The sequence below is a fragment of the Candoia aspera genome, chromosome 3, assembly GCF_035149785.1.
Source record: "Candoia aspera isolate rCanAsp1 chromosome 3, rCanAsp1.hap2, whole genome shotgun sequence".
Taxonomy (NCBI): Eukaryota; Metazoa; Chordata; class Lepidosauria; order Squamata; family Boidae; genus Candoia; species Candoia aspera.
This window is the reverse complement of record NC_086155.1, coordinates 145,688,468-145,704,219: the sequence shown is the minus strand read 5'-3', so window position 1 is coordinate 145,704,219 and position 15,752 is coordinate 145,688,468.

Below are 15,752 nucleotides of genomic sequence, written 5' to 3'. Positions count from 1 at the left end.
CTGAATACAATTTAGAAGCATTTCCATGCTTTGCCTTCATTAACAACATTTAAAAATTGCCTTTTGCCCTTGCAACTGCCATAGACATACTGAGTTTTTGTAGCACATACAACCAAGAATTGTGGCATTTTGAAGGCTAACAAATTTCTTGTCATTCTGTCAGTAACAAAATCTTATGCAATAATGCATGTGTTCATTATTAAGATACTACAGTGTTTATTTTATTTTATTTTATTTTATTTAGCACATTTATGTGGCTGCCCATCTGATGAATGTGAGTCTAGGCAGCATACAATAAAAACACATCTTAAAATAACCATAAAAACAAGGAACATGCAGAGAGGTATGCTACGAACCCCGCCGGTAAAGGAATTCCACCTGGTGGGGTCCAGGAGGCGGGCCTTCTCTGCAGTGGCACCCGCCCTCTGGAATAATCTGCCCCCGGAGGTGAGAACAGGCCCATTCGCTCCTGGACTTCTGGAAGAACCTAAAAACCTGGTTCTGCTGCCTCACTTGGGGTGGGAGGGCCACCAGTTCATCTTGGGGGTGGCTACTATCATAGATCTCTCCCCAACAAACAAGATCTGCACTGCTTGTATTTTGTATTTTATATTTTATATCTATTTTATTTTTATAGATCTATTTATATTGTAATTTATATGTTTTAATTGTGATTTTATTGTAAACTGCCCAGAGTCCCCTTTTCGGGAGAGATGGGCGGTGAGAGAAATTTGAAATATAAATAAATAAATAAATGTTCCTGATTATATTCATTCCTGCAGGCATCAGAGTGGTTTATGTTAAATATAAAGATACATAATAATTTTACCTAAATAAAAGAGCCATACTAACACGCACTGAACCAACTCAGCCAGGAAATTTAGTCCAGCGTATGACCCTACTTAAATATGTAGGCAAACAATACAGGACTGATCTAGTGATGGATGTATTGCAATTTAATTTTATGAACTGTTATATTGCAAAGACACCCCTCCTCCCCATATTTAAGCCTATCTAAACCCAGACCAGATATTTGAATTCTGAGAAATGCTTTCATGTTGTGCAATCAGATGAAAGTTTCAGATGTTCTAAATATAAAATTTGCCATCCTGCACTCCATGTACCCCAGTGGAGTGGGGCAGGATTTCTAAAGTCCATATGAAAGTCCATTATAGACAAAAGGTTATATCAATGGATTAAGCAGAGCAGTATTTTTGTTTCTTTTGAATGCATAAGCTTGCTTGGCCCCTGAAATGAGTAGGAAAGGTCTTCAGTACAGAGTGAATTCTGGACAAATATCAGGGGAGGAGGGGGAGACTGACCTGATAGTCTCATCCCTGTCTTGCACTTGTTTGGACAGCCAATTTTATGATCGTTTGTGTATAACTTTGTACCAGGTCAGGACATCAGTTTTGCCACTATAAAGATCCCAGTCTTCCTTATCAATGCTATGTTGCATGGATATAGGCCAGTCATTCTCAAATGATAAAGAAGATTCCTCCCCAACCCCAAATTCTTTTCCAAAGAACATTGTCACTGTCTTTCCTGCTATGAAAATGCTGCCTTTGTAACAGCAGCTTAATCGGGAGGAACATTATGCAACTTAACTGAGAACACTTCTTTTTCACAAAGGAAATTAGCTGGGCAAGGATCCATGGTGCAGGTGGTTAGAATGAACTCAAGTGTTTGTTTTATTTTACCTTATTTTATTTGTAAAGGGGGAAACTAAACCACAGCTCATTATAATGAATTGAGAACTCAGCATCTCCAGAAATGTCTCAGAATCTGGCAAGCTTAGCTTTTATTCATCTTCATTACTCTTTCTCAAGATTATTCCCTGGCTTTTTTTGTTCTATTCCTACCAAGAGCGTTTTAAAAGGATGTAATTGTATGGCTTATTGACAGTAAGAAGAAAACATTAAAGTTGGTTCACTAATGTTGCCTTGAATGTGCATGGAAAGCTTGGATACTACAGGCTTAGTATTGTACAAACTATGAAGCAAAGCAACTCTTGACTACTTTTGACCTCTGTCTCCATCAGAATCACTGCACCTCCCATGCCTTGATAATTTTATTATTTATTGTCTGCAACCCTATTAAAATTCACAGATCTTCTCCAAAGCATTGTACAATTTTTTTAAAACAGGTGTCAATATATATAAGACAGGAACCTTCTTCAAAATCAATATACTTCTAATCTATTGCATTTAAAATATAGGTAGATGGTTGTGGAGTTAAACAGGTATACAGTAGAACACTCAAGCATCACTGTGCCCATGATTCTTACTCCTATCTGACCAGAAATATCACATCCTCTTCCTGTGTGTCAGGGCAATCTGAGAGGAGCCAGGAACCATGTGGGAGAAGCCAATAATAGGGATTAAAGAGAAGGTCAAAAGCAAAAGAAATAGGAGTGTGGACCCTAAAGCAACCAAGAACCAGGGAATAGTTAGAGGTATAGAAACAAACCAGTTTAGAAAGAACCTGTTGCTTAATTAAGGGGTAACTAGAAGAGTAGCCCACCTACACTTGCTCAATCTGGGAAGATCCAAAAGAGCACCTGGTATGTACAATCAGACTAAAGCAGGGATAAGCAACCAATTAATGCTGAAGACTACATCAAACACTACTGGCAAACAAATTCCATTATTTCTTCTGATTTAATGGCAAAAAGGGGCTTCAAAATACATGGAGATGCTTTTACAGCATGTGTCTCCACCTCCTTAAACCAGTTGTATCTTTTTTCTTGGAGCCGTGGTATAATTCTATTTAACAACAAGCAAAGCAGTCCTGTGGAGTAGAAGAGACAGAAGCTTATTCCCTGTTGCACTTTCATTGACATGTTAGAAGTTCATAGAAGGTGACATTTTTCTCCACTTTCCCTTTTTTAGGACCATTTTTCTTTCACTGATCACAATGAAATGAAAAAGACTATTCCAGCTCTAGACTGGTGTATTTTACTACGGATAAGTCTGAGGAAAGAGGGGGGGCTATGATTCTGTTGATCCATATTTCTTCTAGCATGCCTCCCCCAACCCCATATCACAAAAGGACAAGTTGCAACTCTTTTTGCACAACTTACAAGGAAGAGGTGTACAAGACTTGATTTCCTTTTCTAAAGATCTCTCTCTTCAGATATATATGATGAAGCCCAATTTCTTTATATCTGGATCCTAGGTTACATATACACTTAAGAGCGAATCTATGCAACACAGTGGTAATCCTTTCTCAAAAAGAAAGGTATGGGTGTGAGGGGATTTTCCTGGGCCCTGATGTCTAACTTTCTATGACCATTCTCTCGAACAATTTTCTTCAAGTTACATTTTAGTGGACTGGAACCCAACCAAGAACACCCTATGAAGGGAATAATTGAATGGAGGACCATTTCATGCTCCTAATAACCTTTATATCTTTTAAACATTACTACATTTATATTTTAGTACCACTAAACCACTAAAATATGTGATAAAATGAAATACATAGGAAGTTAAAAGCTGAAGGGAAGCTTTCCCCCCACCCCGCCGAATCCTGGCTGAACACCTTACCAACCACAGCAGTCCCTTGTCTGGACAAGTCTGTTGAGGTCCTTTCTAATTATGTCCATCCAGGCTCCTTAAGAGCACCATTTCCAATTTCAGATGTTTAACTTAACCTTCTAATCTCCATGTCTGCAGAGAAAAATCAGGACAAAGGATACTGTTAGAATTAGGGCAGGAGAGGGTAGAGAGGGAGGAAAGTTCTCAAGCAATAGTGCTTTTCAGCTTCTTATCAAGATTTCTCAAAAGCAGACTCACATTTTTCTCATTTGATACAATTTCTAAATAAAAAATATGTTGGCATAAATACAAGTTATCTGCCATATGTGAGGCATCTGGCATGTTCATGATAACAGTAGGCTTATTGACTAGAAGTAATTAAAATGTGCAGTTTCAGAATTACTCACTCTTTCTTAATTTTACTTCTGTGTCTGCTACCTCTGCAGCATCCACCTGTAACGTTGTGCACTCTGTGCCCCTGTTTTGGAGGGACCACCATGCTGTCAAGGAGAGGGGTTTTATTTTTCACCTCTGCCCTCTCCTCCCTCTCATCTCCTTACCAAGTAATTTAAGCCATAAAGAAACCTGCAAAATGTCACTCTGACATCTTTATTTAAACCTCAGAATAAAAGGGGAAGGACTGTGGGATAAAAGTGAACTTTTGTCTTCTCCTGATGCACTACAGATGTGTCAGCTTTCTCCTCTCCTTCAGATAGCCTAACTACAGAATTAATAGCCCTTAAGACAATTACATAAAACTTTCCACATCTGATAAAAGTTGATACTTACCTGGGGGCTCATTATATACTGTTTTAAAATATGAATCTCAAGGCCCTATAATCTTGTTCGAAGGAAGTGCATTACATAAGGGAAACAAGATTAAAATACTTACAGCATGTAGGAGACAAAATAATTGTTGGAAACTGCTTCAGTCTTAGATTTTCAGCTTACGTGTTTGCTTTATATTAGGAATATCATTGTGTCATTTACTTTTCTCTGTCAGAAATCTATGTTAGCTCGGATTCCGCTGAAGTTAGTCAGAACTAGTATAAGAAATGATTTTTGCCACGAACTCCTCTGGGAATGGAATTCATGGTTGGACAAACAAAAGACACAAGTACAGTCGGTTAACATTTGCTCTTTTCACACAAAAAAGTCTGGAGACATTGGGGGAGTCACCACTGAGTTTCAAAACAATGTACAAGATTATTGGAGGATCCATTCTAGAGTTGTTTAATCTTAAGAGGCCTGGTATACATACAAGCACTCTGGACATTTTCCTCATTCAGCACTTCCTGGAAAGGTATTGCAATGATGCCAAAATGCTGACATGCACCTGGTGCATTTACCATACAAATGATGATTTTATCAAATTGTGTCACATCTGATACAAGGAGATAAGTTAGCTTAATGACATCTTGCACATTTGGTCATTTCTCTCCTTCCCCCCTTCCCCCTTGTGGTTCCATCATGTTACTTTATCAAGGAAGCAGGAAAGAAGGAAGAAAGGGTGTGTTGCAGGTCCTATCCATGAAGGAATGTCACCTGACAGGACCCAGCGAGAGAGCCTTTTCTGCCATGGCACCTGCCCTGTGGAACATCATCCCCCCTGAGGTCAGACTGGCCCTGACCTCATTGGCCTTCTGGAAGGGCCTGAAGACATGGCTTTGCCATCTGATCTGGGGATCCGGTGACGGTGGTAGAGAGCCTGCAAAGTGGCTGTGCCACTAGAGAACTTGAGTGTACTCTCCCGCAAATTATGTTTTCATGGTCTTCATGGTTTTTATTGTTTTTATGTTTTTTAATGTTTTTAAATTATTTTTGTTGTTATGTTTTTGGTTATTTTTTTTTTGGTGTTTTTAATTTTGTAAGCTTCCCAGAGCCATGCACGTGAGATGGGTGGCTATATAAATTTAATAAATAAATAAATAAATAATGCTTTCATGCAAGTCAATAAATCAAATAAGCAAATAAATAAACAAACAAACAAACAAACAAACAAATAAATGTAAAGACTTTTTACAGGCTAAGCAAAGCTGAACAGACCACTTGCACATCTATGGATTAAAACTCTGACTGTCCCTGTTTATCCTGGTGAATATTTCTATGGATTTTTTTAAAAAAACCCTTAGGAAAAATGCCCCCAACTGGCAGTACTCTTATGAAAACTGTCCTCCCAAAATAAATGGTACAACAAAGAGGATTTCTGAGAATTGAGCATCCTGAAATAGTGACCCTGATACTTGTTCCATCCATTTAAATGAAAATAAATGATGTGGAGAAACTTAGAGATGGCCCTGGAGAAAATGTGCAGAAACAGTTATGAAAACAAAAGCACAGGAAACAGAAAGTTTGAGAAAGAAGCCCTGACTGGCTCCACCTAATTCACTACGGTATAAGAAGGAGAGAAGGGAAAACACTGTCCAGCTTTCAATTTTCTGCCATTCTAGTGTATATCAATAAAGGAGAGTTCCAGTCAAACTTGTGGAGTCTGTTTCCTGACCTGGCCTACCTCAAAGGGCTGACAAACGTTGACTTTCAGCTGTATTGGGGCTGTAGCACTTAAACATATATTTAAAACAATAGTTGCTTTTAGATCAATAACCACTTTGGACAAATGTACGCCAACCTTCCCAAACCTGATGCCCTTCAAATGTCCAGCATGGCCAATATTCCATTTTGGCTGAGCATTCTGGGAATTGCAGCTCCAAATCTGGAGGAACTGAGGTTGGGGAAGGCTGAGGCATACTGTTTTTCCTGAACTTTCTGTTTTCCTATATGCAATATGAAAATTATTCAGCCATGTCCTCTTTCTCACTAGGGACTTAGAGAATCTGTAGCATCACTGACACAGTACAGTCCTCATACAGTCAGAACAGCACAATAATGGTTGGATGATGCTAGAAAATGCTAAATAGGAATGCCATACCCAAGCTGCACAAATCCAGACAACCAGTCGATGGCATGGATGTTAGAATTTTCTATGCCTCCTTCTGTCATCTAATGGTTGTCCAGAGTTCTGCAGCCAAGATATAGTAATATCAATAAGCTTTTGGATTATGAATTCTCTGGTCACCCCTGCTGATTTTGGAGTAGTTTTCAGAAAAGTGATAGGAAAATGGAGCTTCTCTTCCTTAGTCCTGCAACCTTAGTCCAATTTCTAAATAGGTTGAGATTTTTTATTCTGTATGTAAAATGTGCAGCCAGTTTTAACGTTAGGAGATCAGAACATTCAGGAGGAAACTAGTGATCTCATCTCATGCTCTTATTAAAGACGTTTACCAAATGAAGTGTTTCAACATATTGTGATATTTCCTGTACTAGCATTTTGGAGCCAATTGTCAACTTCTTATTTTACTTTTTCTCTAATAATTCTGACTATTCTTTATGGAGTCCAAGAACCTTCCAAGAAGCCTTGTGATTTTATTCAATACATTCGATGGACTTTAGACTACCTCCAGATCTGCTCTCTGTTCACAGCACTGCCCTAAAGCAAAGGGAACAACCCTGTATTATTCAGCAGCTGAAACTGGACAGAGTGAAAATAAAAGTAACATAATGTGGTGTGATCTATTGAAAAAGAAAAACAACACATACCCCCCACAGAGATCTGAGAAATTATACTAACCCACCAGTTCCTGTGCTGCACCTGGCAGAGAAGGAAAATCAACAGAACCCTGTTCAGTGCTGTATTAAATACGTCTTCTTTGGCAGATCAATATACAAAACGTTCAAGTTCAGTCTTCTGCCACCTGTGAATACATGTGACAATAAGTACGATACGTTTGATTCTATTGGACGTTTCCTTGAAAAAAATCCTCAAAAGCTCAGTTTAGCCACTTGTTGTTCATAAATGACTTAACAAAGGTAGGTCTGCCTACCCAGATCCAATGACAGATCTATAATCCTTGATTATAAAATGGAATTCCAGATGATAATGCTCAATGGCACATTCTTTTTTTTTTTTGTGGATCTAAGCATAACAACAAGAACGTGGTTAAGTTGGAATGTAGCCAGAAATTCTTATTACATCGTCTGTGTTTATAATTTGAATTCTATCTGTATATGAGCAGCCTTTGTTTTGGAGTTCTCTCTGTATAATTGTTTCTAATCCCATGTATAACTTTTATGAAATAAGGACCCCACCCATATCTCCCACTCTAGGCTGGGGTGTTAACAATCCACTTCTAGAACTTATTTTGTTTTTAAAGAAACCAGTATCATTTTATGTTTGCTAGAGTTTTATATTGCATGCATAATCAATACCTGGAATTCTGTTCCTGGGGATATATGGCTGACTTTCATATTGTCCAGTTTTAGACAGCAGCTTATGATGTATTTGCAAGGTGTTGGTAAGGTAAACTTTACTCCAGGATTAAAATGCTGCAGAAGAATTATGTGTTGTATTGGCTAGCGTTTATAATACCAGGGAAGTTTTTAATATTATGACTCTACATATCGGTGCTATGCTTTTATTATGTCTATGGATTTGATTGTTTTTCTGTAAATTCAATATATTTTGTAGTTATTGTTTTCTTCTTGGTCTTAGGTCCTTTAGAAGGAAGTTTGATATCTAAATTGAATATTTAAGTAAATGTAATAATAATAAATTCATTAGATGTTTACTTCAGTAGAAGGCACTTTAATATATGTATGTATGTATTTAGGGGGCGATGGGCGGTGATAGAAATGTGAATAATAAATGTATGTATGTATGTATGTATGTATGTATGTATGTATGTATGTATGTATCCTGAAATCTGCCACAAAATCAGCCCAGAGAGTTGAACTGATGTGGTAAAGAAAGCAATGGAGAAAAACCTGCTAATTTTGCTTGCTTTTTAAATTGTTGTCCTTTGTCCATAGTTTGCCCATACAAATTAACACCTTAGTGACATCTGACAAAACATCTCAAGATTGTATGTTTCAGGTATACATTTTGAGAATGTTTAGCCACAGATGCTTATGATGCTTTTGCCACTGGAGATGCAGTTTAGGAATCAGAATATCAATAGATATAGTTGGGCTATTTCTACTGTACTGCTGTATTTCTGATTGAAATTCAAGACATTAGAGTGATTGCTGCTTGTCAAGGATGAACATGTTCTTCTTGGCTACAGCCCCAATATGGAACTTATCAAAGCATCAAGAATTGCGGCCCTTTGCACATAAGAGCATCAGCAAATGAATTATTATACAATATTTGAAGAATAAATCTACCTCTGATTTACAGCCATAGATATATACCATTTGTCAATATTTGAATTACTCTTTTTTTTCCAGCAAAGGTCCAAGAAAGAGGACTTTTGATTAATTTGGACTCATGTAAATTTCCAGGGTTTTTTTTCCTCTTTTTTCATCTCACTGCTGTTAACACTATTATATATGATGCTGTATTGTTTAATAAAGCATAACAATTGATTGTAATAGTTGCTTCAAAAGAGGGATGAGTGCAGAATGGGCTTGGCACAAACCTATGACCAAATGAAAGTTTGTATAATAGCAGCATCAACCACTTTGTGCCTTGTGGACCCTCATGTCTGCTCTGCAAAGGACTCTTTGGCTATAAAGAAGCAATGTTAAATACTGCATTGTCTAAGGAAGACTTCCAGAACATATACTTATAGGCATTCTCAATTTCTCCTATTCATGTTCCTCATGCCAAGTCCATATCAAATGTACAATACCTACATTGTTGGCAAGTCCCTGCTTACCCAATTCTGAGCAGAATGGAAAAGGGATAAGCTCTACTTCTACTACCTGTCCATTCTTCCCTGTAAATGATTAGCAACCCTCCCATTAGCATTGCTTAGCAAAGACTGGGTGAGGAATATATTTCCTATTGTGTGGCATTTTATGTGGTTCTGCCATAATCTCCATTAATATTTATTTTGTCTTTTTGTAACATTTAAAAGTTCACTATGCCCTGCATATCTTTGCGGTCTAGAAATTTGTTTCCTTCTTCCCCCACCCTCCAAAACAAAAACAAACTTTAAAATGTTTGGGAAACTGAATTCTGGAAAATACAGAATAATATTCCAAGTAAGTGCACCACTACAAACTGATAGCACTTATAAAGCCTGCAAAAAATCGTGGTATCAATGTATCTTGTGTAGTATATTTTATCAAAAATAAAATGATAGGGATATAGGGATGAGCGAGAATTTGGATTGGCACTTTAAAACAAAACTTGGCATGAAATATAACATGGGCTTTTTAAATTCTTGAGACACTTTATAAATATTGAATACAGATGCTGTGGATATGTATAGATTTTTTTTGGGTCAATTCACCAAAATGTACACATTTCTTTGTCAAGGAAGTAGAAAGAACTTAAGATTTGAAATAATCAGGATGAAAATAACTTGTGATTTTTTTAAAAAAATGGATGTAGAACTTCTTTTACAAATGGGATGATCTGATGTCAGGTCTCCACTCTAGATAACTAGATGAACCAATATCCATCTCTTAATTTCACTCTTGTTATGTGAACAATATAGACAAGTGAAATGTCAGGTGGCAAATGTATGCCATCTGAGTTTTGAGTGCCACCTGGTATAAAAATGTAATTAATAAATAAATGTAAGGAACATCTTGCAGTTTTCTTGTTTTTACTGAAGTCTCTTCTATTCACTTTTAAATGGTCTTGGCATCAATTGTCTCCTTAAAGTGATAGTGTCAGACACATTTCCTCGGTTGAACAGAAGTTGCTTTTAAACAATGAGATGAACAATTTTTATAAAACTCTCAGGGGATATTTTGTGAGCCAGGCTTGTATGAGATCATGTAATGAGAGCAGTCTGGTGGTGCTTTAATTCAGTAGATGATCACATTTATTTAGCACTAATCATTTTAACAGAGAAAAGCAAAGACTTTCCATATTTGTAGCCAAAAGTGATCTTGTAAGGGTTCCCTGTTGGGTTTTGTAAAGAAAATAGTAACCAATTAAATGTAATTCAGATATTACAGAAAAGAGAATAAAATAAAAACCAAGTACAATGCAAATCAGTTGGATTTGATACTTGAAGGCCATCATCGAGAACTGTATGTTTTTAGACTGTAATCAGTTTAGAAAAAGGACCATACAAATCAGACTGATATCTTTTGACCTGTTGGGAGATAGATCTCTAGTTTGTCAACCAGTATGGTAAATCCTTATACCAAAACATCTGGAGGGCACCAAGTTGGGGTAAGCTGATCGATCTAGTCCAATGACAGAAGTCTAAACAAATCTTCTATGAACATACACTGATGCAGACTGATCTAGACTGTACCTGTAATATGTATACAGTGCATAACAAAAGATTTGTATTCCATTTGTAAGTCTTCCCTACATGTGTGACAAGGCCAAGACTCTCATGAAGAGGTTAACATTGACAAACAGCAGCCTATGATAACAGCCTGCAATACAAGAAGCATTTCTTGATTCTAAAGAAGATATGTTAGATAAACTTATTTGTGACATGAAGAATGGGAAAGACAATTGGCTACAAATTTTAAGTTCTCCAAGAGACCAGAGAGGAAAAGTCAATGAGCCAGAAATAGCAAGGCTGAAAATTCTGTTAGAAGCAGGGTTTTTTTTTTTTTAAAGCCCAACCCTTAACCTAAATTAGATTTCCATTGGTGATTACTGCAAAGGCAAATTCAGCAGTGAGGCTTTGGCCAATGTCTATATTTAAAACAGACAGAACCTGGCATTTTGTTCACAGGCTGGCAACCTGTTTTGTCTGAACTCCAAATAAAACAGGTGCAATTTAAATCTAAAAAAAAAAAAAACCCTTTCAGGACATAAATCCTTCTGAAACTTCTGAAACATTAGAAGTAAGATTCAAAGATCTCAGTCCATGAATGTACCCTCCTGCAGACTAGACCAACTAAGGGTATGGTGAGATCTTAGTTGGGGAAGAAGTGGCTCTATCAGGCTGTTAGTGGTCCTATGCCCATCACTATGGAAGCAGGGAAATACATAATTATGCCAACTCCTGGAACCTTACCCAACACATCTGATTTTCAGATCTCCTGCACACCAATATTGTTTTCCATAAATTGTGTGGCATATATGCTCCTTTGCAAGGGGGAAAAAACATTGTAGTACCCAGACTCAAAAGACAGCCTGATTCCAGTCCCTTTAATTGTGGTACAGAAGAGAAAATTTCAGCAGGTGTACCTTGTATAACACATTTGAACAATTGGTGAAGGGGAAACTTGCCCTCTTTCACAACAGTCCCATGGAGATTTAATTTTCATCCAATAAAGAAGTGCATAGATAAACAAGGGGATATCTGGCCACATTATTATGTATCATAGTCCTAGATGTATAACACTAGATATAAGTATCTAGGTAGTTATACCTGGGGGTCACCAGTGCCTGGATGATAGGCATGTTTGTTCAGGACCAGCCCAAGACATTTGGCTGGCTGTCAAGCCCCACATAGCTTGCAACCAAACCAACAAGAACAATATGGATTTCAGAAAGGCATCTTTAATGCAAGTCTGGAGTAAAAAACATAATCTTAAAAATTGTAAATTTCACACAGACTTACAGTGATTTAATTAAACAGGAGTTTTTTCAACACACTTGCTTTCTACAACTCTCACATCTGTGTCATGTTGCCTTTTCTCACCTAAACTCACTCTTCCCCATTTTGATTCTCCTAATATTTCACACTGCCTGAATTGCAAATGAAGATGTTGCCTTCCCATTCCCAGAACACAAGGCAACTGGACTGGCAACTGATTCTTATGTCACTCCTGAAGCACAGGAAGCTACCTTCAAATGAGTCAGGTCATTAGTCAGTCTGGGCCAGCACAGTCAACTGTGATTAGTGGAAAGTCTGGATTTTGGACAGGTGTATTTTTCACCCAACATGAAGAAGTGAGGAGTTAAATTTCAGGCCCCTTGTATATAAAGCATTGTTCAACCACTGAGCCTAGCAAACCTGGAATGATGGCATCAGATAGGATCTTGTATTTCATTTGCAGTATACTGTTATACTGTATAGGAAAAACAAAAATCGTACTTCTAATTTCTGTAAACAATCATATTCAGAACAGAAAATTAGCAGATTACCTAAATTACCTGAAACATTTATTCTCAGTGGATTTTACTTACAACATGTGAAATAAATGATGGACCGAGATAGAAATCAATAGCGTAGTCTTGTACTTGCATAGAATGGAACTAAATTACATTATCAGTATGTTAAAAGAAAAGTATCTCCTTTGTACAAATAATGAAGTTAATGAAGATTGAATTTTAAAAAGTAACTGCTAAAAGTGTCAAATCATGGTTTAAATTGGGCTAATGGTACCCTGAGAATTAGTAGCAAGGGAGCCAAGTAGAAAGAAAATCAGAAGCTTTACAGTACTTTACAGTAGTAGGAGAATAAGTAATATCATAAACATGAACAAAAAAGGAAAAAGGATATATCCTGCTTCACACACACAAACTATTATACCAGTATGGAAGCAGAGAGGCACTTTGTTAGACTTCTCTTCAAAAAAAAAAAAAAAAGGTAGTTACTATAATCTAGTCTAAATCCTAGATGAGTGAGTACAGCAGGGACACACAACCTTTTCTAATCCAAAGATTACATTTGAGTTTTGACTGGTATGTTGATAATTGTGCACTAAAATGTAGTGTGAATCCAGGTGAAATACTGGGTGAACTAATCTAAATTTGATGTAATTACATTGTAATTAATTAAAAATCAATTATTGAAAACATATAATAGTACTATTGCTTCGGTATGCAAGAGATATATAAAATGGAAAGTTATAACCAGGTAAATCTGCCATCACTTGTTACAGAAAAATGTACTTTTCTCATAAAACCTATGAACATATTTGTGGGATGTTTTATTGACCTCAAAAATGTGTCCATTTAAAATATTTTTTAAAATATATATATAAACACAGCATAAACTGTAATAAAGGCTAAAGCAAATCTCTTGCCTTTGAAGTTCTACAGTCCTTTCAGGATTCTCACATTTTTCTTTTTTATTGATTTATCTTTCATGCTGTTTCTTGATCAGCCATCAGAACATTCTGAAGCTTCGGGGAATCTCATTTGAATATTCAGACTACGTTTGGTTTTTATTAGCTTTAATTGTAAATGCAATCATTAAATTCATTTATTAAAAATTAATTTTAAAAGGAGTCCTTTCCCTCCCCCCTTAGTAAAAGTTTTCAGAAATCAATCTGCTTTTTGTTCAATATGTAGCCTCCAAAAATTATGGTAGATCTGCCTGCTATGAGGGTGTCAAAATCCTGCTTTGGGATTACTTTTAATGGAAAGTGGTGTAAAAATAGAATAAATACATAAATACTGTATGTCATGTAACACAATATAAACTTACTCTGTTCAGAATTCTTTCAACTTACTATTTCTTCATATGGAGCAGTGCTGAACAATTTTGGACCCAAATGCTTTTCTGGAGCCATATTATAGCCTATTTTACAGACGTCAATCTTTTCTTCTGAAAGCATCTTATGTTCAAAAATCCACCCAAACCATCAAGAGTAATTGAATGATAAAGAATCCGAAACACACAACACACAGCCTGCAGATGCATATGCCTTTCAGCCAAACAAGACCACACTGTCAAAACCTGGCAAGAAATTTGCCAATTTAAAAGGATAGCATATTTTAAAAGGATAGAAACCAGAGATGTGCAAAACACACTCTTCTGGGGACAAAGCAGTCTTGTGTTGTCCAGAATATTCCATTTCTTGTCCCATCTAAGGACAAAAAATGGAATACTCTGGACAACACAAGTTTGCTTTTGTTCTTTGGTAATTTTATAGAAGTAAATTTTCTGGAAGTGGTTTGCAGCATTCTGGGCATAGTGGAGTCCTGAAATCTACAACAAAGAATGGAATGTCTCATCTTTAGAACGATGACCTTTGCACCCTGTGGGTGGAAGTAGAGCAGGAAGTAGGCAAACCACTTCCATTTCAACCCTTGAGAGAACCCCCCCCCCCCAAAAAAAACTAATGCTCTAAAACAGCCTGGAATTTTGCCACTGAAATTCAGCTATTTTTTCACTTAATTTCAGTGGTGCAACTTTGAACTATTTGGAAGGATGGGAATGGGAACTGTTTGCCTCCCAGGGGCTTCCTGATCTCACCATCATCTTTTACATTCTCAAACAGTAAAAAAGGGGCCAGAGAAGATCCTACATTTTTCTTTTAAATCATGGCCTTTCTGATCAGCCAAAGCCTGTTGAATCACCAGCCAGGAATCAGCCAGCTTAACAGCCCAGTCAGAGGCAGAACAGGACTGGGGAGGGGTCTGTGGCAGCTCAGGGATGGGAACAAAGTCGTGACCAGAAACCACATGAAAAGGGGTTTGCCCGGTGCTCTGATGGACAGCATTGTTGTAAGCCACCTCAGCAAAGGGCAACAAGTCCACCCAATTGTCCTGATGGTAATTTATGTATGCTCTAAGGAATTGTTCAAGGGCAGAGTTCAAAACCTCCATAGATCCGTCAGTCTCAGGATGCGACGATGTGGACAGCGCCTGTTTGGTGCCAATCAATTTTAAAAATGATTTCCAAAACTGGGAAGTGAACTGTGTCCCGCGGTCACTGACCAAATGGGAGGGGCTACTGTGGAGATGGTAGATGTGGATGAGAAATAGGTGGGCCAATTGCGGGGCCAACGGGATGGACGCACATGGAATGAAATGGGCTTGTTTGGAGAAAAAATCTTTTACAACCCAAATGACAGTTTTCTTCTGACTGGGGGGTAAGTCCACAATAAAATCCATAGAAATCTCATCCCAGGGACGGGATGGGCTGGCCATTGGCTGCAGAAGCCCCTGTGGTTTACCCCCATTATGCTTTGACATGGCACAAACAGGACAGGAAGCAACATAGTCTTTTACATCACGCCTTAAAGTTGGCCACCAAAATTGATGGCGAACCAAATGCAAGGTTTTGACAAAACCAAAGTGTCCAGCAAGTTTGTCATCATGGGAACGCTGCAAAACATCAGCCCTTAAAGTTTCAGGCACATAAAGGCAGTGTTCCACCCATGCCAGACTGTTTTCAAAAGAAACATTGTCTCTATTAGCTAGCAACCAAGTGTCAGATTTCAGTGCCTGGAGAAAGTCCTTCTGTAACTGACAAGGAACTTGCAGTTTCCACTTCCCAGACGGGGCTGGGGGCGGGGTTGCCTGTGCACGGGTCTGGCTCCGGGTGACAGCAACCAAGC